Here is a 23,857-nt window from a genome sequence, read left to right on the forward strand (position 1 = left end):
TAAAGCAATGCGACAGTATGACAGTGAGATCCCATACATCATAAAGCAGCGTGACTTCTTAATGGACATCTTTTGAAAATTCCAAGGTGTTCTGGATATTTTCTCTCTGAGTGCCTCCTGCCTCTCAATGTTTGTCTCTATGCAGTACTTTATTATCTTGCATGTTATTTCTGAATGCCTGTGGGTGGATGTATTTTTTGAGTTGCGTGCTGTCCTCTTTTCAGTATGCTGTTTTGTGAATGCTCTCATTTACTATGACATCTGTATAAAAACAATTAATTAAAGCACTTAAAAGAATATGTGACATGATGGAGGGAGCAGAGAGATGAAGAATTTATTTGGTTCTCTGTCTCACAAAGACAGTTCATGAATGGTTTCTCAGTGTGAGATTACACCCTCATCATTCCCAGTTATCCAGTGATTGCAGTTCCATACATGTCTCACAGATGGATATAATGAGAGAGAGAGAGAAACGGGGAACATTCTGCCCTGTCTTTCTCTATTGGAGGAGTTAAGCTGGTCTTAGTACATCTTGCAGTGAGAAATGGGGTCTAGTGTTGCATATTACTCTGGTTTTTAGGTTTGGAAAACAAGAGGAAGGACCGAGAGAAATGAGTAAAGGATTGGTGGAAGGCATGTTTTTGCACATATTCATGTTACCGTACTCATGTGTTCAACGTTGTTGGTGGGGTAGGTTTTGTGTGGATGACTGAAAAATACACCAGGATCTAGAAGCATCTTTTGTCCACTCATGTTTATAAAGATATTGTGATTAATCGTGTGTAAAGAGATCAATGGAAATGAGGAGGCGAGAACCGGCTTGTCAATATAAATAATAGTTTAATATAAAACTTAAACAAAAGACAAACACACACACATGACGGACATGTCCGCAAACTATCTCTCTCTCCCGCACAATCCTCTGCAGTCGACCTTTATCCCTCTCGGGAGGCTTGATTAGCCTAATACGGGACCGGGTGTGTACGATCACGACCCGGCCCAGCCCTCCGCCCTGCCACATTCCTCCCTCGTTCTCTCAGGCTGGGGAGCTCCCAGCCTGACGTTCACCCCCCCCCCCCCTTCCCTGGGGGAGGGCATGCTTTAAGCCTAGTCTGCCGGCCGGTCATCCCCATCTACTTGGAAGAGGGAAGGGACAAGGGGAGGGAAACAGAAATAATTAAAATGGGGGGTACTTCCTGTTACAGTGTAGTACCCCCAAAAAAACACTGTAAAATTTTAAAGAGAGGGAAAAAGCCAACGCAGAGTGACAGTGAGAGAGAGAGAGAGGAGAGAGAGATGAAAAAAAAAAAAAAACTCTTACTCGCCAGTTCTCCGATTATAACAGCATTGACTAAATACTAATTAGGTGGCTGCTCATGCTTGCCCTTTCATCTACAGGTGAAACTCGAAAAATCACCTGAAGATCATTAATTTCAGTAATTCAACTTAAAAGGTGAAACTAATATATTATATAGACTCATTACAAGCAAAGTAAGATATTTCAAGCCTTTATTTGATATCATTTTGATGATTATGGCTTACAGCTTATGAAAACCCCAAATTCAGAATCTCAGAAAATTAGAATATTGTGAAAAGGTTCAGTATTGTAGGCTCAAAGTGTCACACTCTGATCAGCTAAACACCTGCAAAGGGTTCCTGAGCCTTTAAATGGTCTCTCAGTCTGGTTCAGTTGAATTCACAATCATGGGGAAGACTGCTGACCTGACAGTTGTGCAGAAAACCATCATTGACACCCTCCACAAGGAGGGAAAGCCTCAAAAGGTAATTGCAAAAGAAGTTGGATGTTCTCAAAGTGCTGTATCAAAGCACATTAATAGAAAGTTAAGTGGAAGGGAAAAGTGTGGAAGAAAAAGGTGCACAAGCAGCAGGGATGACCGTAGCCTGGAGAGGATTGTCAGGAAAAGGCCATTCAAATGTGTGGGGAGCTTCACAAGGAGTGGACTGAGGCTGGAGTTACTGCATCAAGAGCCACCACACACAGACGGGTCCTGGACATGGGCTTCAAATGTCAAACGTCTTACCTGGGCTAAAGAAAAAAGAACAGGTCTGTTGCTCAGTGGTCCAAAGTCCTCATTTCTGATGAGAGCAAATTTTGCATCTCATTTGGAAACCAAGGTCCCAGAGTCTGGAGGAAGAATGGAGAGGCACACAATCCAAGATGCTTGAAGTCCAGTGTGAAGTTTCCACAGTCTGTGTTGGTTTGGGGAGCCATGTCATCGGCTGGTGTTGGTCCACTGTGCTTTTTAAGTCCAGAGTCAACGCAGCCGTCTACCGGACATTTTAGAGCACTTCATGCTTCCTTCAGCAGACAAGCTTTATGGAGATGCTGACTTCATTTTCCAGCAGGACTTGGCACCTGCCCACACTGCCAAAAGTACCAAAACCTGGTTCAATGACCATGGTATTACTGTGCTTGATTGGCCAGCAAACTCGCCTGACCTGAACCCCATAGAGAATCTATGGGGCATTACTAAGAGAAAGATGAGAGACATGAGACAAAACAATGCAGAAGAGCTGAAGGCCGCTATTGAAGCATCTTGGTCTTCCATAACACCTCAGCAGTGCCACAGGCTGATAGCATCCATGCCACGCCGCATTGAGGCAGTAATTAATGCAAAAGGGGCCCAAACCAAGTACTGAGTACATATGCATGATTATACTTTTCAGAGGGCCGACATTTCTGTATTTAAAATCCTTTTTTTATTGATTTCATGTAATATTCTAATTTTCTGAGATTCTGAATTTGGGGTTTTCATAAGCTGTAAGCCATAATCATCAAAATGATATCAAATAAAGGCTTGAAATATCTTACTTTGCTTGTAATGAGTCTATATAATATATTAGTTTCACCTTTTAAGTTGAATTACTGAAATTAATGAACTTTTGCACGATATTCAAATTTTTCGAGTTTCACCTGTACAACTATTTTATTTAGTCCCCTTAGATAGTTAAAATAATAAATTAATCAATCCAATAAGACAATAATAAGTCAAATTTAGAAATGTTATCAAAACATAAGATATTCAAATTGCAATTATATGATATAAACTACACACAGTAAACTGCATGGGATCGATGACTACAGAGAACCATGAACAACGTGTCACGTATCCTTAAATACCCAAACCATAAACAAAGGGAATTTTGGGAGTGGTTAGGTTTCAATCAAATCAAATCAAATCAAATCACTTTATTGTCACACTACCATGTACACAAGTGCAACAGTAGGTGAAATTCTTGTGTGCAGTTCCGAGCAACATAGCAGTCATGACAGTGACGAGACATATACCAATTACAATAAACAACATACTTACACAAAACAATTTACATATCAAATGTACACATACTTACACAAAACAATTTACAAATCAGATGTACACATACTTACACAACACAATAATTATATACAATGCAGAATATAGAACAGAATATACAATACAATACAATAAGTGGGAGTATATGAAATATATATGTGTATATATATATATAGCAGTTGTATTGAGGAGAATATGTTGACAGTCCAGTGTGAGATTATAGATTAATAAAGTGCAGTGCTAATTATTGATCCTGATAGATCAAGAGTTCAACAGTCTGATTGCTTGGGGAAAAAGCTATCATGTAGTCGGCTGGTGCGGGTCCTGATGCTGCGATACCGCCTGCCTGATGGTAGCAGTGAGAACAGCCCATGACTTGGGTGACTGGAGTCTCTGATGATCCTCCGAGCTTTTTTCACACAACCGCCTGGTGTATATGTCCTGGAGGGAGGGAAGCTCACCTCCGATGATGTTCCTGGCAGTTCGCACCACCCTTTGCAGGGCTTTGCAGTTGTACGCTGTGCTATTGCCGCACCAGGCGGTGATGCAGCCAGTCAGGATGCTCTCTACAGTGCTGGTGTAGAACCGCGTGAGGATGTGGTGGTTCATTCCAAACTTCCTCAGCCGCCTCAGGAAGAAGAGGCGCTGGTGAGCCTTCTTCACAACGGCCTCAGTGTGGACGGACCATGTGAGTTCCTCAGTAATGTGGACACCGAGGAACTTGAAGCTGCTGACTCTCTCCACCGGTGCTCCATTGATGGTGATGGGGCTGTGTTCTCCGCCTTTCTTCCTGAAGTCCACAACAAGCTCCTTGGTTTTACTGACGCTGAGGGAGAGGTTGTGCTCCTGACACCAGCGTGTCAGAGTGTGCACCTCCTCTCTGTAGGCTCTTTCATCATTGTCAGTGATCAGACCTACCACCGTCGTGATCGCCAGCAAACTTAATGATGGCATTGGAGCTATGTGTTGCCACACAGTCATGTGTGTACAGGGAATACAGGAGTGGGCTGAGAACACAGCTCTGCGGGGCTCCAGTGTTGAGGGTCAGTGATGAGGAGGTGTTGCTGCCCATTCTAACCACCTGACGTCTGCCTGACAGGAAATCCAGGATCCAGCTGCACAGCGAGCTGTTTAAGCCCAGAGCCCGGAGTTTCTCATCAAGCTTGAGGGCACTATGGTGTTGAATGCTGAGCTGTAGTCTACAAACAGCATTCTCACATATGTGTTCCTTTTTCCAGGTGGGAGAGAGCAGTGTGTATTGTAGATGCAATGGCATCATCAGTGGAGCGGTTGTTGCGGTAGGCAAACTGCAATGGGTCCAAAGAGGGGGCAGAACAGAGCAGATGTGATCTCTGATTAACCTCTCGAAGCATTTGCTGATGATGGGGGTCAGAGCAACAGGACGCCAGTCATTTAAGCATGTGATTATAGCTTGCTTCGGTACAGGCACAATGGTTGATGTTTTGAAGCATGTGGGGACTACAGACAGGGAGAGGGACAGATTGAAAATGTCCGTAAAAACACCAGCCAGTTGATTCGCACGACGCTCTGATGACGCGGCCCGAATGCCGCTCTGGACCCGCGGCTTTACGGATGTTCACCCGCCGGAATGATCGGGTTACATCCACAACAGAGACGGAGAGTGAATCAACCTCTGTAGCGCCAGCAGCGAAGTGCTCTCTCCGCGAGGGCGGTGTTACTGTCCTCAAAACGAGCATAAAATGTATTAAGTTCGTCCGGGAGAGATGCAGCGGTGTTCATGGCGGAGACTTTATTCCGCTTGTAGTCCGTGATTGTGTTAATTCCCTGCCACATACTTCTAGAGTCAGTGGTGTTGAACTGGCCTTCAAGCTTGTGCCTGTACTGGCGCTTAGCTGCACTGATAGTGTTACGGAGGGCATAACTGGCTTGTTTACGCCCTCCGTGTTAGGAGAATTAAAGCGGAGGTCCGCGCAGTGAGTGCCGCCGAACATCGCCAGTAACCCATGGTTTCTGGTTGGGGTATATCCGTGATAGTTTTGGTCGGAACAACGTCCTCTACGCACTTCCTGATGAAACACGCTACGCTGTCAGCGTAAACCTCGATGTCGTCATCAGAGGCGGACCGAACATCTCCCAGTCCGCGTGGATCAAAACAGTCTTGTAGCGCAGAGTCTGATTGGTCCGACCAGCACTGGATCGTTCTGAGGGTGGGTGCTTCCTGTTTCAGTTTCTGCCTGTAAGCGGGCAGAAGCAGAACGGAAGAATGGTCCGATTTGCCAAATGGGGGCGGGGAGGGATTTGTAGCCTTCCGGAAGGGAGAGTAACAATGATCCAAAACCCGGTCCCTCGTGGTGTTGAACTTTATGTGTTGGTGGTATTTTGGGGCGATTGCTTTGAAGTTGGCTTTGTTAAAGTCCCCGGCAACAATGAACGCAGCCTCAGGGTGCGCGGTTTCCTGCTCACTTATACACCCATACAGTTCCCTGAGTGCCCGGTCTGTGTCGGCTTGCGGGGGATGTACACAGCTGTGATGATAACCGCTGTGAATTCCCTCGGCAGCCAGAATGGTCGACACAGAAGCATGAGATATTCCAGATCAGGAGAGCAAAAGACTTGATGAAATGTACGTTCCTCTGATCACACCATGATTTGTTGATCATAAAACATACACCACCACCTCTGCTTTTACCAGACAGGTCTTTCGCTCTGTCCGCTCGGTGCACGGAAAAGCCCGTGATTTCGATGGCCGAGTCTGGAATCTCCGTAGACAGCCAGGTTTCTGTAAGGCACATAACGCAGCAGTCCCTCGTCTCTCGTTGGAAAGAGATCCGCGCCTCAGCTCGCAGAGTTTGTTGTCCAGAGACTGAACATTTGCCAGTAGTATACTGGGTAGCGGGGTCGATTTGCACGACGTCTTACTCTGATGAGAACGCCGGCTCGTTTTCCTCTTTTCCTTCTGGCGCTTCCGCGGCCGAGCAGCACAGACAAAGGGCTCCGCCGGCGTGTTTGTAAACAGCGGGTCGGCATTAAGGAATTTGAAGTCCGGTTTTCGATGTGTGATTGTAGAACTAATGTCCAAAAGCGTTTGTCTGTCGTAAACAATAAGGCAGACAACATCCAAGACAAAAAAACAAAGAACTGTAAACAAAACAAACAATAAACCGCAGTGTTGTAACGGAGCTCGCAACGCAGCAGCCATACTCGGCGCCATCTTGAGTCCATCTTTATGTCCTGTGGACATACCTCATTAACATACAGGCAGGTATGGGGACAGACCTCCAGAATTATACAGCACTAGGTAGACTTTATTAACATGGGAAAGGGACATTTTAAATGATACCAAACATGCAAAGTCACATTATTTTTATACATCAACATGATATTTTGTTGCATGTACATCTTAGGTGAGTTTGAAGTGATTTTGAGCTGAAGGGGAAGGAGGAGTAGAGGGGGCAGATGTTTGTGAGTTTTACGAGAATAGGCCTAAATTGGCCTGAGGTGAGATAGAGGTGAGATAGAGGTCAGATGTGAGATTTCTGTTTTATTGTCCTTGCTCAGTAGGATGTGTTGACTCAGGTGAAAATGTTCTTCTGTGTGAGAGCTTTTAATGACTTGTTTCTCGCAGAGTTCTTTGACATTTATGACATTTTGATGTCAGCCTTACAGGTCATGAAGAGCTAACAAAACTTATCGAAACATCAAAAGCCACAACATGTTTGTTAGATCCAATACCAACTAAGCTCTTAAAAGAGATATTTCCTGTAATTTCAGAACCTCTTAATATTATTTACTCCTCACTATCCTTAGGACATGTCGATTATAGGCCGATTCCAATCTCCCGTTTATGTCAAAAATACTAGAAAAGGTAGTATCCTCCCAAATTTCTCCTTGTATATGCTTCCCCTGGGAGATATTATCAGGAACCGTGGCATTCATTTCCACTATTATGCCGACGATACCCAACTTTATATTTCTTCAAAACCTGATGAGATTTCACAACTCTCCAAATTAGCAGAGTTATCAATGAAATAAAAGATTGGATGGCCAGAAATTTCCTTCTACTCAATTCCAACAAAAGAGAGGTACTAATTATTGGACCAAAAACCGCTTTTAAAAAAAAAAAAGCTGCTAAAATATAATTTGACTCGATGGATGTAGTGTTAAATCATCTTCATCAATGAAGAACTTAGGTGTTATATTTAATACCAATCTGTCCTCGAAAATATTAGGCCATCGAAGTCTCAAAGTTTATTGTTGCGGTTACATTGAACACATACTGGACAGGTCATGACAAACTCTATCATCTGCCTTGACTGAGGGCTACCAAAACTGCCTCAAGGATGAAGGCTAAATTGCGGGAGATGCCAGGATGACAGGACATTTTGGAGAAATGGGACAACTGGAGCACCTGGGATCTTACAGAAGGGGGATCATAGAGATGTCCATGGGGGGGTATTACTTGGCCCAGGGTCAAGTTGTTGAGCATCAAACACCAGTGTTTCAATAACCCATCAGGCATTACACAACTGGGTTGGGGCGCCGTGTGCAACGGGCACACAGCCACAGGCCGTTGGAACCGGGCCCCGATGCGTTGGCACATCAACTGCCTAGAGCTGCTGGCTGTTTTCTTTGCCCTGAGGAACTTTCTCCCGTTAATTTGAGACAAACATGTCCTAGACAGGTCAGACAGCACCACAGTGGTAGCCTACATAAATGTCAAGGCCCAGGTAGACCTGTTTGCCTCCCAAAAAACCTCCCACTGCCCGCTCTGGTATGCCCGGACAGAGGCTCCCCTCGGGGAAGACGCTTTGGCACACAGCTGGCCCGTGGGGCTGCGCAAGTACGCATTTACCCCAGTGATCCTTCTTGCACAGGTGCTGTGCAAGGTCAGGGAGGACGAGGAGCAAGTCACCTTGGTGGCCCCCTATTGGCCCACCCGGACTTGGTTCTCAGACCTCACACTTCTTGTGACAGCCCCTCCCTGGCGAATTCCCCTGAGGAAGGACCTTCTTTCTCAGGGACGGGGCACGCTCTGGCACCCGCACCCAGACCTCTGGAACCTCCACGTCTGGCCCTTGGACAGGATGCAGAAGATCTAGCCGGTCTACCATCGACCAACGTAGATACTATCAACCAAGCCAGAGCCCCCCCCACCCCCCCCCCACCCCCACCAGGCATCTTTACGCCCTAAAGTGAAGCCTATTCCCAAATTGGTGTTCATTTCCGGCTGAAGACCCACAGAGGTGCGCGGTTAGGTCAGCGCTGGTGTTCCTACAGGAGAGGCTGGAGAGGAGGCTGTCCCCCTCCACCCTCAAGGTGTATGTCGCCGCCAGCTGTATCAGTAGCGCAAGTAGCACCAACTGGTGAAGGAAGTACAACCTCTGCAGGGCCTTTTTCAAGATGGAGTAAATGTGGGTCCTGTGAGATGGTAGTGCTTAGGTACCAGAATGACTCCACTGCTACCACAGTGCTGTTCAGAATAATGAGTGGGGTTAATGTTGGGGTGCTTGTCCTAAAGTCTACTATAATCTCCACTGTTTTCAACATGTTAAGCTCCAGGTTGTCTGCACCAGACGGCCAGCTGTTCAACCTTCCTTCTGTATGTGGACTCATTGTCATCTCGGATGAGGCAGATGACTGTAGTGTCGTCTGAAAACTTCAGGAGCTTAACAGAGGGGTCCTTCACAATGCAGTTATTTGTGTAGAGGGAGAAGAGTAGTGGGGAGAGCACACATCCCTGGGGGGCACCAGTGTTGATTATAAATGTGCTGGAGGTTAATTTCCTGCTAGTTTAATCTGCTGCCTGTCTGTCAGCAAGCTGGTGATCCACTGACAGATAGAGCCAAAAACAGAGATCTGGGTTAATTTAGTCCATAAGAGAGTGAGGTTGATGGTGTTAAAAGTTGAACTGAAGTCTACAAATAGTATCCTTGCATAAGTCCCTAGTCTGTCTAAATGTTTAAGTATGTAATGCAGCCCCATGTTGACTGCATCATCCACAGACCTGTTTGCTCTATAAGAAAATTGAAGGGGATCCAGAATGGGTTCAATGATGTTCTTCAGGTGGTCTCTCAAATTAGTTCATTACCACAGACGTCAGAGTAATTTGTTTATAGTCATTAAGTCCTTTTATCTTGGGTTTCTTTGGGACGGGATGATTGTGGAGCGTTTGAGGCAACAGGAAACTTCACACTGCTCCAGTGATCTGTTGAAGATCTGTGTGATGGGAGGCAGCTGGTCAGCACAAGATGTTAGACATGTGGGTGAAACACCATCTGGGCCCTGTTCTTTTCTTCTCTTCGGTTTCCGGAAAACCCAGCAAACATCATCTTCACAGATCTTAAGTGCATGTTGAGTAGCAGGAAAGGGGAGGAGGGTGGTGGCAGGAGGTGTAAATGTTTGTGTGCTTTGAAGGTTGGAGCGGCAGTGGGGTGTGAGACTGTGCTTTTCAAATCTACGGTAAAACACATTCAGGTTGTAAGCCAGTTGTTGATGTCCTGCAGTGTTGTAGGATGGTGTCTTGTAGTTGGAAAAATCTTTAAAGCCTCTCCACACTGATGCAATGTTGTTAGCTGAAAACAGAATAGCTTATTTTAGCAACTGTAATACTCTTTGTCAGTCTGTATTTGGCCTGATTGTACAAGATTTTATCCCCACTTCTGTAAGCATCCTCTTTGGTCTAATGAAGCTGCCTGAGTGTTGCTGTAAACCATGGTTTGTCATTGTTGTATGTTAAATAAATCCTAGTGGGAATGCTCATGTCCTCACAGAAACTGATAAATGATGTGACAGTATCTGTGAACTCATCCAGGTTTGTGGCTGCATCTTCAAAAACACTCCAATCAGTGCGGTCAAAGCAAGCTTGTAGTTCCAGCTCAGCTTCATTGGTCCATCTTTTTATAATCTTTACTACAGCTTTAGCTGAATTTAGTTTCTGTCTGTAGGTCGGAATAAGATAAACCAGACAGTGATCAGAGAGTCCTAAAGCTACACGTGGGACAGAGCGATATGCATCCTTTATTGTTGTGTACCAATGATCCAGTGTATATCTGTCTTTAGTGGGGCATATAATGTGCTGTCTATATCTGGGCAGTACAAAACATGTGAGATTTGCTTTGTTAAAATCTCAAAGAATTATAAATGAGCATGGATGTTGTTGCTCCTTGTCTGTGATCTGATCAGCCAACTGTTACAGTGCTGCATTAACACATGCATGTGGAGGAATATAAACACTCGAGGAAAAATCCTGCAGCAAGTAGAAAGGCTTACAGTTTATGAAGAGTGCCTCTAAATTAGGACAGCACATCTTCAGTATGTTACATCTGTATACCAATATTTATTGATGTAAAAACATGTTCCACTGCCTCTCGTTTTCCCCATTAACTATGCCTCCGCTTCTGAGACCATCAATCCACGCATCTTATCACATGGCTTGTTGTGCATGACACCGTGGAAACTCATGATACTCTCCATGATCCACGCACAACTTTCCACGTGCACCATTGAGAACCACCAATCGAGACCACGAGAAGGTTACCCCATGTGACTCTACCCTTAGTCACTCGCTAAGCTTTCCAGGCCCCAAAATGCTTCCCACATGTGCGTCTTTTAGTGCTCTTGTGCAACACTACAGCTCCTCCGACTAAAACGTCCAACAGAACGTCCAAATAAATCAAAAAGCAGTAGAAGATTGTATGGCGTGTGCTGCCGAATATTCAGCAGCTCGTCTCTGGTAAAACCGATTGGAAATAAATTACTGAGCACAGGAAAAATAAACAAAAACAGCAAAAGAACTGGAGAGCTCCTTACTGAGGCATCCATCCACAGTTCCATTTTAGATGCAAGGGACTCACCACTGAGATGTAGACAAATTGAGAACACTTTCTCATCCTTTTTTTTTTTTTTAAATATATAAGTGTGCTTAATGTGCTATTCTCTGCAAGGCAGCCTTAAGGAAAGAATGTACCAGCGAGGGTTCTGTTGTGTCCACTCCATAAAATCTAAAAACGTGTTCAGGGAAGACCAGTTTGTCACTGTAAAACAATCATTCTGAAAATTACAAATTGTGAAATCTGTTGGATTCTAAGGTTTACCTTACAGTCTTTCTTCTGATTAGCAGATAATTTAAGATATGCACAACTTCCTCCTGTCAAATTGAAATGAAATTCAGATCCAGCTCAACCAGATAATTTTGTTCTGATTAAGATGTTCACATTTATACTGAGCTATCAGTCTTCTTATGATTGAATAATTATATTCATATAAACATACTTGATCTTAGTCCATAGTTTTACATTTATCATTGTCTTTGAAATAGACAATTTTTTTTTTTACAACAAACAAACAAACACTGATTTGGTCAAAACTGTTTCTTTTAAACACATGCACTTTGACATGTTCAGCTATTGTTGCTGAAGTGGTCTTTGGAATATGGAAGCTGTTCCCAGATATAATGTAGTAGTAGTAATCCGAGTGAGAGACATTGCCGATGACTTCCAAGTAACTGCATGCTGACTCCATGCACATAAAACTCAATTGGCTCATAAAACAAACATACGCTAAGCTGACCTGCCAATAGATTACCTTGATTGTAAAGGGCTTCAGAGATCATTAGTCCTGGAAAGATCTCCTTAAAGTATCAGAAACTGAGGCAGCACATCGTTCCCTCCTTACAGGGAACTGGGGTTACATTGCAACCTGAGTGTGCTTTGATAACAAAGTGATGTAGCGTCAGCGATCAAGGACTTCCACCTCCCCAATGTAAATCGCAGCTACCTGAAGCTGCTTCATTCCCCAAATATCGCTTCTCCATGGGAAGGGAGGGTAATGATATGACAACTGGAGTTCTCTTTCAGGTATTCAGCTTACTATGTGATAAAGACAACTCCCATATTGCAGGTGCTGACTGAAGCAGACAAAGTAAAAGAAAGAGAGACACCCAAACACATACTGTTACTTAGCATTCTGAGATGATATTCTTCTCACCACAGTTGTACAGAGCGGTTATCTGAGTTACCATAGACTTGGTCAATTTGAACCAGTCTGGCCATCCCCTGTTGAGCTCTCTCATCAACAAGACATTTCTGTCAACAGAACTGCTGCTCACTGGATATTTTTTGTTTTTGACACCATTCTGAGTAAATTCTGGAGACCGTTGTGTGTGAAAAATCACAGGAGATCAGCAGTTACAGAAATACACAAACCAGCCCATCTGGCACCAACAAACACACCTCCAATTTATAGCCTTGCACTGACGTGCGGTCTGGGTAGGCAAACTAGGCACTGCCTACCCTGCCAAAATTCAAAAATAAAATGTTTATTAAATAATAAACTTGTATTTATATTTTTACTTTTTATTCTTGTGATTTATATATGCAATATGTGTGTTATTCCAATTGTTTAGACGTTATGATGACAAATGTTGCAGTTATGCATAATCATCTAAAAACAAATGGTAGAATAAGCAGTGCTTTTACGGTCCATTCATTGCAGACGACAAGCGGAAAACCCATGTTGCGCATGCGCACTTCGATCCTGTATTCTTTAACATGTACGGCAAAAAGCACAAACCCGCTGTGCCTTTTGACGTAAATATGTTATGCCCGTAATCATCTCCGTTATGTTTCAGACATGGACCAATTAAAATCGAGATATTCCTGGACATTTGCGTAGCTAACGTCATTACACCACAGCTAGCGTACATGCCTAATCCCCGTCAAATTCAAAATCAAAATGAAAGCAGCGGCTGTAATCAAGGAATTAAGAAATTTTTCCATGCTCGATTTTAATTCCAAATATGAGTTAATTGCACGAGGGAGGTCTACGCCAGCCTTAGATGGACTAGTACAGCAAAAGGGCCCAAAAATTATCCGATCATTTCAAACTGATTGGTATGTAAGAAAAGATTGGCTATGTGGCTGTGCGCTTGTGTGTGTGTGTGCGTGAGAGAGAGAGAGAGAGAGAGAGAGAGAGAATACACGATATACATCCTGATTTGTACATTTCTTGATATGCCGCGCTTGTGCGTAACGTTCACTGTTTACGCGCTTGTGTGTGTGTGTGTGAGAGAGAGAGAGAGAGAGTACACTATATACATCCTGATTTGTACATTTCTTGATATGCTGCGCTTGTGCGTGACGTTCACTGTTATTACGTATTATTAGCTTAAACAATAAATCAGGTAATCTGGCTTTCATAACTCAGTGCCTAGCCTCTTTAAGACATCACCGCACGTCACTGTAGCCTTGGACGTGGTTGGCATAACCAGCAGCGTTTTATGAATCATGGTCTAATCTCTCTTCTCCCTTTCATATGCTCTCTTCCTCAGTTGGATTACAGTGGTGGTTTTGAAGTGTTTAACAAACACCATGCGATTCAGTCAGAAGTTTGTAGATCGAGTGGCAAATCCTAAAGATATCCTACATTTCATCAGACACAGAGAAGCCAAAGACAACGTTAAAGGCAAGCCACACATACTTAAGCTGTAGGGTATTAGAGAGACTGTGCTATATTGTGAATTCAGTCACTAAAGGTCTCTGTGAGGCTTAATGTGCAGTGATAACAATCCCTTCAGACATGACTAGATTCTCAATTTAAGTAATCATTTTCAACAGACGAGTTGAAATATAATGCACAACTAAGGTGGTAATGTGCCCATAATGATTCAGAATCTTAATTCAGAATGAGTTATTCCACTTTTTTCATCTATTTGTGTCAGAAATGAACTTTTACATTAAGGAGCAATATTTCAAACATTTTTTTTTTACCTTTATGAGTTTATATTTTTATAGCAACATTACCAATATCAAATATTTATATGTAACAAAATTAAATGATTAACAAAAAATACTCAAGATTTTGAATTAGTACCTTTTACCCCTAAAAATGTTATCAAGCCATAATGTGTACAACTAGGACTATAACACACACACACACCCCTGATAGTCGACCAAACCTTAGTTGATAAGAAGAGTCTTGGTTGACCAAGTTTTGATTGGTTGGTAACAGAAAAAAAAAAAAAAGAAAAGAAAAAAACATATCTGGTATTACCACTGGTTGGAAACTAGGTGGTACTACCACCATTTTAATCAAGGTTAGGGTTAAGGCTACACAATAAAGACAGCTTGATTTCAAACTTTGAACTTTATTTTTTATTTATTTTAACAAAATTCAAATGAAACTGGAAAAAAATTAAGTGCAATTAAAATGTGTGTTGTTCAACGGTTGTCAACATCTCACTTCATCTGTGCATTTTCTACCGGTCGGGTATTTCGTTGTCCATGTGTGTGAATAAATTTGTTTTGTTCCCTCCTTCACTATATATATATATATATATATAGCAATATCCAATTAGGGCATCCGCTGGGATGAGATCGGTGAATATTCTTGCTTAAGTGATTTTGCATTCAAAATTAAATTAAATTTAAAAACAAACAAAAACTTAAATCAAATACATTTCTAAATTAAAATTGCACTCCAAAAGAAAAGAAAAATTCAATAAAATAATGAAGTGGTCAAAACAATTATATATATATATTTACACACACAAAGATCCCCCATTTAGCTTAACAGACTGTGGGGCAAGTGCTGTTAGCAAGCACCTATGAAGGCCGGAACAGTACATGAGGGGGTGGGTGGCCAGCACCACGCCCGACCGCCTTTGTGTCCCCAGTGACGATGTTTTTAACACTCATTTTAGGCTGAGTTGACCTAGGGGAGGCCCGGGACAGATAATCGTCACTGGTGTTGGCCATGAGCGGGAATAGAACTCGGGTTGTCAGGTTCATAGCGCAGCACGCCTACCTCACTCACTCACTCACTCACTCACTCACTCACTCACTCACTCACACATACAGTAGTGTTTCCATGTTTTATGGGGACTTTCCATAGACATAATGGTTTTTATACTGTACAAACTTTATATTCTATCCCCTAAACCTAACCCTACCCCTAAACCTAACCCTCACAGAAAACTTTCTGCATTTTTACATTTTCAAAAAACATAATTTAGTATGATTTATAAGCTGTTTTCCTCATGGGGACCGACAGAATGTCCCCACAAGGTCCAAAATTTCGGGTTTTACTATCCTTATGGGGACATTTGGTCCCCACAAAGTGATAAATATACACACGCACACACAGTTTATGAGACCAATGTGTTTTTTCAGTGGTTTACGGGGACCCACCTTTCCCATCATCCTGCCAACTTAAAATTCATGTCAAAATGTTTTATTTGATCTACAGAAGACAAATCTCACTTTAAAAATAAAATTTCACTTTCACAACATACATAAATAAACAAATGTGACATTTCACAGGCTTATGGGGTCAGGGCCAGATTGTGGTTTATGGAGCCAAAGGGGTTTATGAGGCCTGTTTACATACAACACACAAATCTAGCCACTTCCTGGTATAAGGGGACCGACAAACAAGGTCTATATAAACATAACATTATATTTAACCTCTTAAAACACACTGCCAGGTCCTGGAAGGGGGTATAGCTACGCTAACATTTATGCACAATCCAGCGATTTTCAGTGTTGACAATATTTTTCCATTTAACTCTAGGGCATAAACTCTATGTCAATACTTCAAATGTCACAAAAACACGGTTTGGAAACACTTTGTCGAGAAAATTAGAATTAAGGCAAAAATGTAGTGTCACAAAACGTTTACCCCAATCGTTAGCATGTGTTAATAATGACGACGCTACACATCCTTGAAAGCCAATTGATTGTACATGATTCTGGATTGATCTTAACAGCAGATCTGATGCTGCAAACAATTCTGTGTCACGACACCTCCAGGAGAGCCGACACAAATATCTCGTATCATGCACATCGACAAGTGCTCATTGAACAAATGAATGGCCACTCTTTGTGATTCATTTAATCATAGTAGTCATCCGTTTATTTATTAAAATTTGCTAGACAAATATGAGGGACATAATGCAGTTGTGATGGTGATGCTTTAGATGAGATGATTGTTTAAAATATTGAATATCAGGAATGTATCATATGTGTAAACAATGATATTACACATATGATACAACAAGAGGGAGGAAAAAAAAAAATTGTCATTTAGAAAAATTTGTTCCATTGGAATAAACATCTACATTAAAACCTTCAACAGCATCATTCAGAGAGTAAACATGTTAAACACTGTCACTCAGTGATGGGAATAAAAACAATAAAATCACAAGTGAAAACGTGACAGAGATTTAGTCCCTTGGACAAATTCAATTTAGTTCAACTGACGTTTAAATGGTTCAAACAAAATCTCTGATATTTTGGCATGTCCTGTTTTGTAGAGCTGGATGCTCACACTTTTTGCACACCTCACATTCCCTCTTAGATGGCAAGCGACCTTTCATGATATGAGATTTGAAGCGTCACATCACAGAGTTGACCTCAGCTTTCATCCATGGTGTTCTTGCAGATGTGCATTTACCTCTGTTATCCACTGAAAACAAACAAGATCATAAAATTGTTTGTTATTATGACTAAACAGTACACTATGTCTGTATAACACTTGTGTGTGTTTAGTGTGTGTGCTTACTCATGGTTTATGGGGACATGATTTGGTATATGAGGACAGAATATGGCGACTGTATGTGACTAAACTGTACACTATGGCTGCATAACACTTGTGTGCGTTTAGTGTGTGTGCTTACTCATGGTTTATGAGGACATGATTTGGTATATGAGGACCGAATATGGCGACTGTATGTGACTAAACAGTAGACTATGGCTTCACAATGTTTCATCCCAAATTGGGTCCTCATATACCAAATGTATGGCTTCATTAACAATGAGTAAGCATACACAAACACACACAAGGGTTACAAAACCGCAGCGTACTGCTTAGTCACATACAGTAGCAATAAGATACTCTCACTTCAGATCATATTAAAGCACTTCATGTGTGTCAAACTAAGTTGACAAATGTATTGACAAACCTCTTCAGGAGGGGCAGTGGGAGAGACGACTTGGTCCTGGAATGTAGCTGGAGCCATGGGCTGATGGAGAGGCAGAAAGAGAGAAACAAAGAGAGAGGGGAACAAAAGAGATAACAAAGTTATCTCAATGGAATTATTTGCTACAGAAATACAGTTTTCTACAAACACAGAATTTGACACATTTTGTAGGAATGAATATAACTTTTAGAATTGATTGTCATTAATTTTTTCAGCACCATAGTTTGAAGGGATGGTGTGGTCCTGGACAGTAGCTGGAGCCATGGGGGTCTGGGGGAGTGAGAGAGATTCTATGCATTCAACACTACTCACTAGTGTTGTCAAAAATACCGGTACCCCGGTACTCAAAACTAAAAATTATTTACGATACCAGAATTTCTGAAGGTATCGGGGTACAGAGTACTCTTTCTACCCGGTTCCCACACAGAGGCGGAAATTTTGAACGCTTGCAACAAGCAAAAGATGACAAGCAAAGTAGCTGCTGCTGCGGAATCTCAACTGAATCTTGCCGAGAAAAAAAAAGTGGAAAAAGCCAGGTTTGGAAATTATTTGCATTTGAGGCTGATGAAAAGGGAAACATCATAAATCAGCAAAAACCTGTTTGTAAACGCTGCTTTCGCAATTTTCTGACGATAGGAGGAAACACATCAAACTTAATGAAGCACATGAAAGACACCCGGATTTATTCAAGCAAATAAAGCAGGTGAGTTTAAAAGCATATTATCATTTACATTAGGGCTGAAATGTTTAGTCGACATTATCGACATCGTCGAAAATACAAAACCGATGACAAAAATGTTCATTGTCGAATAGTCGTTTGATCTCATTTAACGTAACATGAAATCACAATAAACTGTAACGATATCGCATGAGAGCAGCAGTTCAGAATTACACTGATCAGTCCAGATGCACTAGAAACTTTCCCTGTTTATTTTATGTAGATCCCAATGTATTAGAGAATTATAAAAAAAGTACATTCAGAAGCATGTACCATTGTGGAATAGGCGGAGGCGGAGCTCTTTAAAGGAAACATCCCGGCGTTACATCTTAAATGCAGTTATATTTAATGCGTTATTGCTTTATTAAAGTTAAAATAATACAAAAGCAGATCATGTTAATAACTATAAACTCAGAAACGGGCATTTCTCTGTGTGGTCGTGTCTCTTCTATGAGTTGCGCGAATGTCCCGATCTAAGGACGCTCATCCCTCGAGAGCAGACGATTAATGCAGATAGATTAAAACTTATTTAATTATAATATCTATATATATATATATATATATATATATATATATATATATATATATATATATATATATATATATATATATATATATGTCACTGTGCATTTCTTATCATGAAGAAAATTGGCAATATGCAGCTTTATTAATAAGAGAGCACTTTGCACATTAGTTTGGAAATTGTTTTTTATTAATTCTATTGTATGCTTGTTTATTTAGGATTTTTTTAGTACTTGGTAAAAGCTTAAATTAAAAGTTGCAAAAGTTGAAGCAAATCTTATATAAGTGTTCAAAAATACTTTAAGCATACATTGTACAGTTTTGTTATAATTAAAAAATAATATATTTAAATGAAAGTGTTGCTCAATGGCATATTTCTGTTCTTAGTTCTGCTGCTGATGTTTTATAGACTTTGTTAATAAGAGTGTTGTTTAGTAACCTGTGTGTTTTGGTACCTAAAATGGTATCGAGTACCGTGAAATTTCACTGGTATTGGTACAGACTACTGAAATTATGATACCGTGACAACACTACTAATCACTATTAAAAATACTTTATTCGATAAAAGTCAGTGGTACTCTACCTTGGGCATTTCCTGTCCATGGCAGGAATGTCATGGCAAGTCAACACCTCCATAGTCATAAGTAATCTCTCGAACTTCCCTTCCATCCATAACGGCCAATAAAAAAAGATGGGGCATACCACCCACTTCTTTTTCATCTTTGCATTGGGTTTCTGCTCATCATTCACTAGTCTCCCAAGTGATCTGTCAACGCTTGAAGCATCAATGCTAAAGGGGTCATAAAAATCAACTGTTAAAATTGTTAACTAACATTAAGCTCTAGAAGAGAACACATCTTTTGGAAGCATGTCAGCCTGCCCCAGATATCTGCATGTGTGATTTGGCTTCATTTCAAAAGATGCACATGGGCTAACATACAGTACAATACAGGCTACTCACCAGGGCAGGGTTGCACCAGCTGTGTAAGTTCTCATGTAAGTTGGGCTTAGTAACTAGTAGGGTTGCAATGGTATGAGATTTTCACGATATGATAACAGTCTCAGAAAATATCACGGTTTCACACAATTAATATTAAAAGTGAAAACAGGATTATTTTATTTATTTTTGAGCAAACACTTTATTATAATTGAAACTTGAAACCATTTATTTTATTGAAGTGTAAAAAAAAGTCTCTCTTTTGAAAATAAATAAATAGAACTAATAAGAAAGCTAACAGAATTATAATAAACAGAATTATAATAAACAGAATTATAAACATGATAAAAATAGCATGTAACTATAACATGTTATATAACTAAAGCATGTTAGTTTACATGTTAAATGAACTACTAAATGAAAAATAACATCAGCTGTGTGAGCTTTTAAAGTAATGTCCTCTGATTATTAACTGTTAACATATACTGTAGAACGCTCCTGTCTGTAACTTTAACTCAGTGCTTCTCAACTAGTTTTGCTTCAGGACAGATTTTACATTGGACATCAAGTGTCGACCTGCCATAGATTAAACATAACCTGTATTTAATGTATCCTGGGTTGCATTTCCTTTTATGTTGTAAAGTTTTGTTCATGGTTTTCCAGTACAAGGACATGCATCATGTACATTATTTTTGTTGATGATGTCAAAATCTACAGGAAGTTGTCTCTCCCCCTTTTAAAAATTGAAGAGCATATTTACTTATATGAGCCCATTATTATCCCGTTTGTTAATTAATATTATATTTATACACATATTACACAGAAGGAAAGGCTCCTCATTATCATGGTTAGGTCAGTGTGCTAGTCTTAAACAATAGTAATATAATAATAAATTACAGTATTTATGAAAAATAAATTCCAGCTGAAGCACATCTTGAAACTTTAACTACAGCTGCCACTGTTGATATAAAATGAGGTCTAATAGATTCTACCTTTAGATTATATCATATGAAACTATAATAATAATATAGTATAAAAAAAAATATAACAGTTACTGTTACTCATGTAAAATCATGAAAGAAATTTGTAAAGGTGATGGTGTGTAATTTTTTATTTATTTTTGGCGCATATCACAGTGTTACTCTTCCTCCTCAGCGCTGTTTGGCATGTCAGGGCTGCTACTGTTGAGAGGTTCGAAATGACAATCCCCGTAACACTTTAAACTAGAAAACTCTCGCTAGAATTGAAATTGGTCGCATCAGTTTTGATGTCTGCGCTTCGCAATATCGAGGGAAGCCCAGTTGTTGCACGCGCGGGCCAGAGAGAAGAGCAGATCATGATCGCGAGATCGTTACACTCACAAAAGTGCAGATGAGAAGCCTTTAGCTGTTAGCGAGATTATCATTAAATCTGCCTCGGCAGTCTTAAATAGTCGATCACTTGGGAAAACCATGGCATTGTTCTTTCCCTGCTGTCCCAGTTGAGAAACACTGCTTTAACTCACACTAATGTCAGACCCCCTCACCTCGCTTCTGTCTGACATCTGCTGCATTTGTATGTGTGGCGCAAGTTGACGAGTCTGACAGACAGTAGAGAAGGAAAAAAGATGCGCAGGTGAGATTCTCCGTCCGGTTGAATTTTTTTCTCAATAACGTAGATAAGCAAATGCACATGGTATGATAACCGTCCATCTTCAAACCGTGGTATACCGTGAAACCGGTATACCGCTGCAACCCCAGTAACTACTAGTTAGTTTGAAACTAAGTCTGTGCTTAATTTGGTGGATCCACCTGTTCTTAAGGCAAGACTTCACTAGTAGGTTGTAAGCTCTCCGTAAAGTGATGCATAGTCTCATAATATGATGTTTACTTGTATTTATCCAATAGGCAGCCTTCACATTTACACACAGAAGTGTTAAAAAGCCGTTAACTTCAATTTGATCTTATTACGGTTGATGTTCACGTAACTGTCAGCTGTAATAAATTATATCCCCATTAAAATACAATACATAATAAAAGTAGATTTAATAAATAGTATATTTTCCCTGTGTAAATAACAATATATAGGAACTGTATGATAAATAAATACTATTACAACAGGCTGGAAACATTTGAATTTCTTATATATTTTGTATATTTTGAAACTTCACACCGGGTGATGAATCCTGAAAACTGCACCGTTAGAACAGTTTCATGCTTAAACGTAAAAATACGTTTTTTTTCTCTCTCCCGTAAATGTGTAAACACCATCATATATGTCGAAAGGGCTGATGCCTGTCAATCAAAACATGAGCTCATTGATGTCACTAAATGAGTCTGCTTTTTTATTTCATCCTTTACTCCTGGTCAGAGTCTGCCGTAAATATTTAGTTTATATGTAGGGTTACGTCATACCTAAGATTAATGGTGCAATGCTCAAATATTTAGTAGTGCATAAATTGTGACTTAGTGCCAATTTACACCACAACTAGGCTAAGATTGAAGTTACGCTCAGCTGGTGCAACCGGCCCCAGGAATCATTTCTCTGTATGGAGATGTTTGTGTATTAATTTAATATTGTACCAAAATGATTGTAGTCTGATACCTTATACAAGATTCCTCTGGATTCAAGAACGAACCTTTCAAAATAAAGCCTTTTGCAAATACACCTCGCCCTATTAAAAAAACACAACTGTTAAATGGCAGTAATGGTAAACAAGCAGTAAACAAACTCTGAAATTACATTGTGTGCCAAATTAATATGCAAAACTATGTATTTAAAATGAAACACATAAAGCAATGGGAATCTGTTAACCAAAACAGCTTGTCTAATAGTTCTTTTTATTATTTGATACAGTTTTTACTTTTTATTATCACTAATTAAGAAATCATAAATGTTAGCATTTGAACTTTACACTTAAATAATATAAACAACACATAAACATAGAAAAGTACATATTCTAAAGAGATTGGAAAAGTCCAAAGGAAAAATCCAGTAACTATTCAAAAATATTAAGATAAAAAATTTTATCAAAAAATAAAACACATAAATTATCTGTTGTTTTCCGTATGTCTGATGGAGCATTCTTTAACATAACAGAGCTCAACTTGCATTAAGAGACAAAAGGTTTACAAAAACATCTTACCTTTGGTGTGATTGATATATCTCCATGTGTGTCTTTATCTTTGTCCAACTTCACGTGCTGTTCTGTATCTTGGAGAGGATTTAGTCCCCTAGTACAAAATATCATGTCAAGTCAGTCTCCACATATGCAGAATAATATTAATAACTCATTGCTTTAGCAGTGGCCCAAAATAACACACACAGAACACAGAATAACAATATTATCACTAGTTTCAGATAATTGGGTATCGTTTGGAGCTTTAAACAGAGTGCTTTTTTAACTAATAGTTGGTTTGCCCCTTTCTGCTCCATAACCAACACCAACAGCAGAAAGTATGATTGACACGTTTATGATAAACTGATAAATCAACAAACGTGTACAAGCAGTTGAAGTTAGAAGCTAACTGTTAGATAATTTTGTCATCCAATGTATTTAATTTATTTGTTGATCTGCAATCCCCGTCTCGATACGGCTCAGCTGAGGGAAGAAAGAAATGACACAGACTCAGTGGTATCAAATCCCTTCTTCAAAGTTTATTGCTTCAGCATGTGGTTTTATGATCCAGAAAACCACATTCCACTGGACCCTCACCAATGAAATAGTTCTTTACCTTATATGGGGGTGACATACATGTTTGAAGCTACGTGTGAAACATGAGAGACAAGAAACAGATTCCTTAGAACATCTTTAGAACGGGACAGCTGCAGCTACCCAACAAAAGAAGTTTAAAAGAGGCCTTCATTATTCCACATTACATCACCAGAGAAGTTGTTGAGAAGCCTTAATTATTCCACAATGCCCACTTTGATCCTGGAAGGATCACGTAGCCTTCTCAACCAACTTCAGTATTAGGTACACCTATATAATGGAGCATGGCGATATTATGGCTGTTTATCATCACATTCATCTTTTGCATTAGTAATTGTAGCAAACATAGGCCAAATAACAACATAAGTATAATACATACACCAATCGATATAATGGAAGACATCCAGGGTGCGAACCACCCAAACATATTGAAAAAGTTTCCCCATATTCTCTGATGACCGGCGTTACCTGCTAACTCTTTATTCAACCTATCCATTTCCTTCAATACTTTCGTGAATTCTCCATCATCATCAGTGTGACCCGGAATGTATGTACAGCATTTGTCACCAAACATTTTACATACTCCCCCATCTTTAGCCAAGGGGTAATCCAAAGCTATACGATTCTGTTTAGTCATTTCACTTGCTGCATGTAATTGTTCTTTCACCAAATCGAAGGCCCGTTTAGTTTTATTAAA

The 23,857-nt window shown here is 40.4% G+C and overlaps 1 long non-coding RNA gene across 1 annotated transcript; it reads right to left on the minus strand.

The window, feature by feature from the left end:
• Positions 1–16,079: 16,079 nt before the first annotated feature.
• LOC127632193 (uncharacterized) lies at positions 16,080–22,998 on the minus strand. The gene is made up of 5 exons (XR_007969061.1): positions 22,594–22,998; positions 22,053–22,122; positions 19,116–19,322; positions 17,275–17,334; positions 16,080–16,778 (listed from the first exon to the last, which is right to left on the minus strand). It is a non-coding gene; the product is annotated as an uncharacterized LOC127632193 (long non-coding RNA).
• Between the last annotated feature and the right edge of the window lie 859 nt (positions 22,999–23,857).

This window comes from Xyrauchen texanus, chromosome 38 (genome assembly GCF_025860055.1).
Source record: "Xyrauchen texanus isolate HMW12.3.18 chromosome 38, RBS_HiC_50CHRs, whole genome shotgun sequence".
Classification (NCBI taxonomy): Eukaryota; Metazoa; Chordata; class Actinopteri; order Cypriniformes; family Catostomidae; genus Xyrauchen; species Xyrauchen texanus.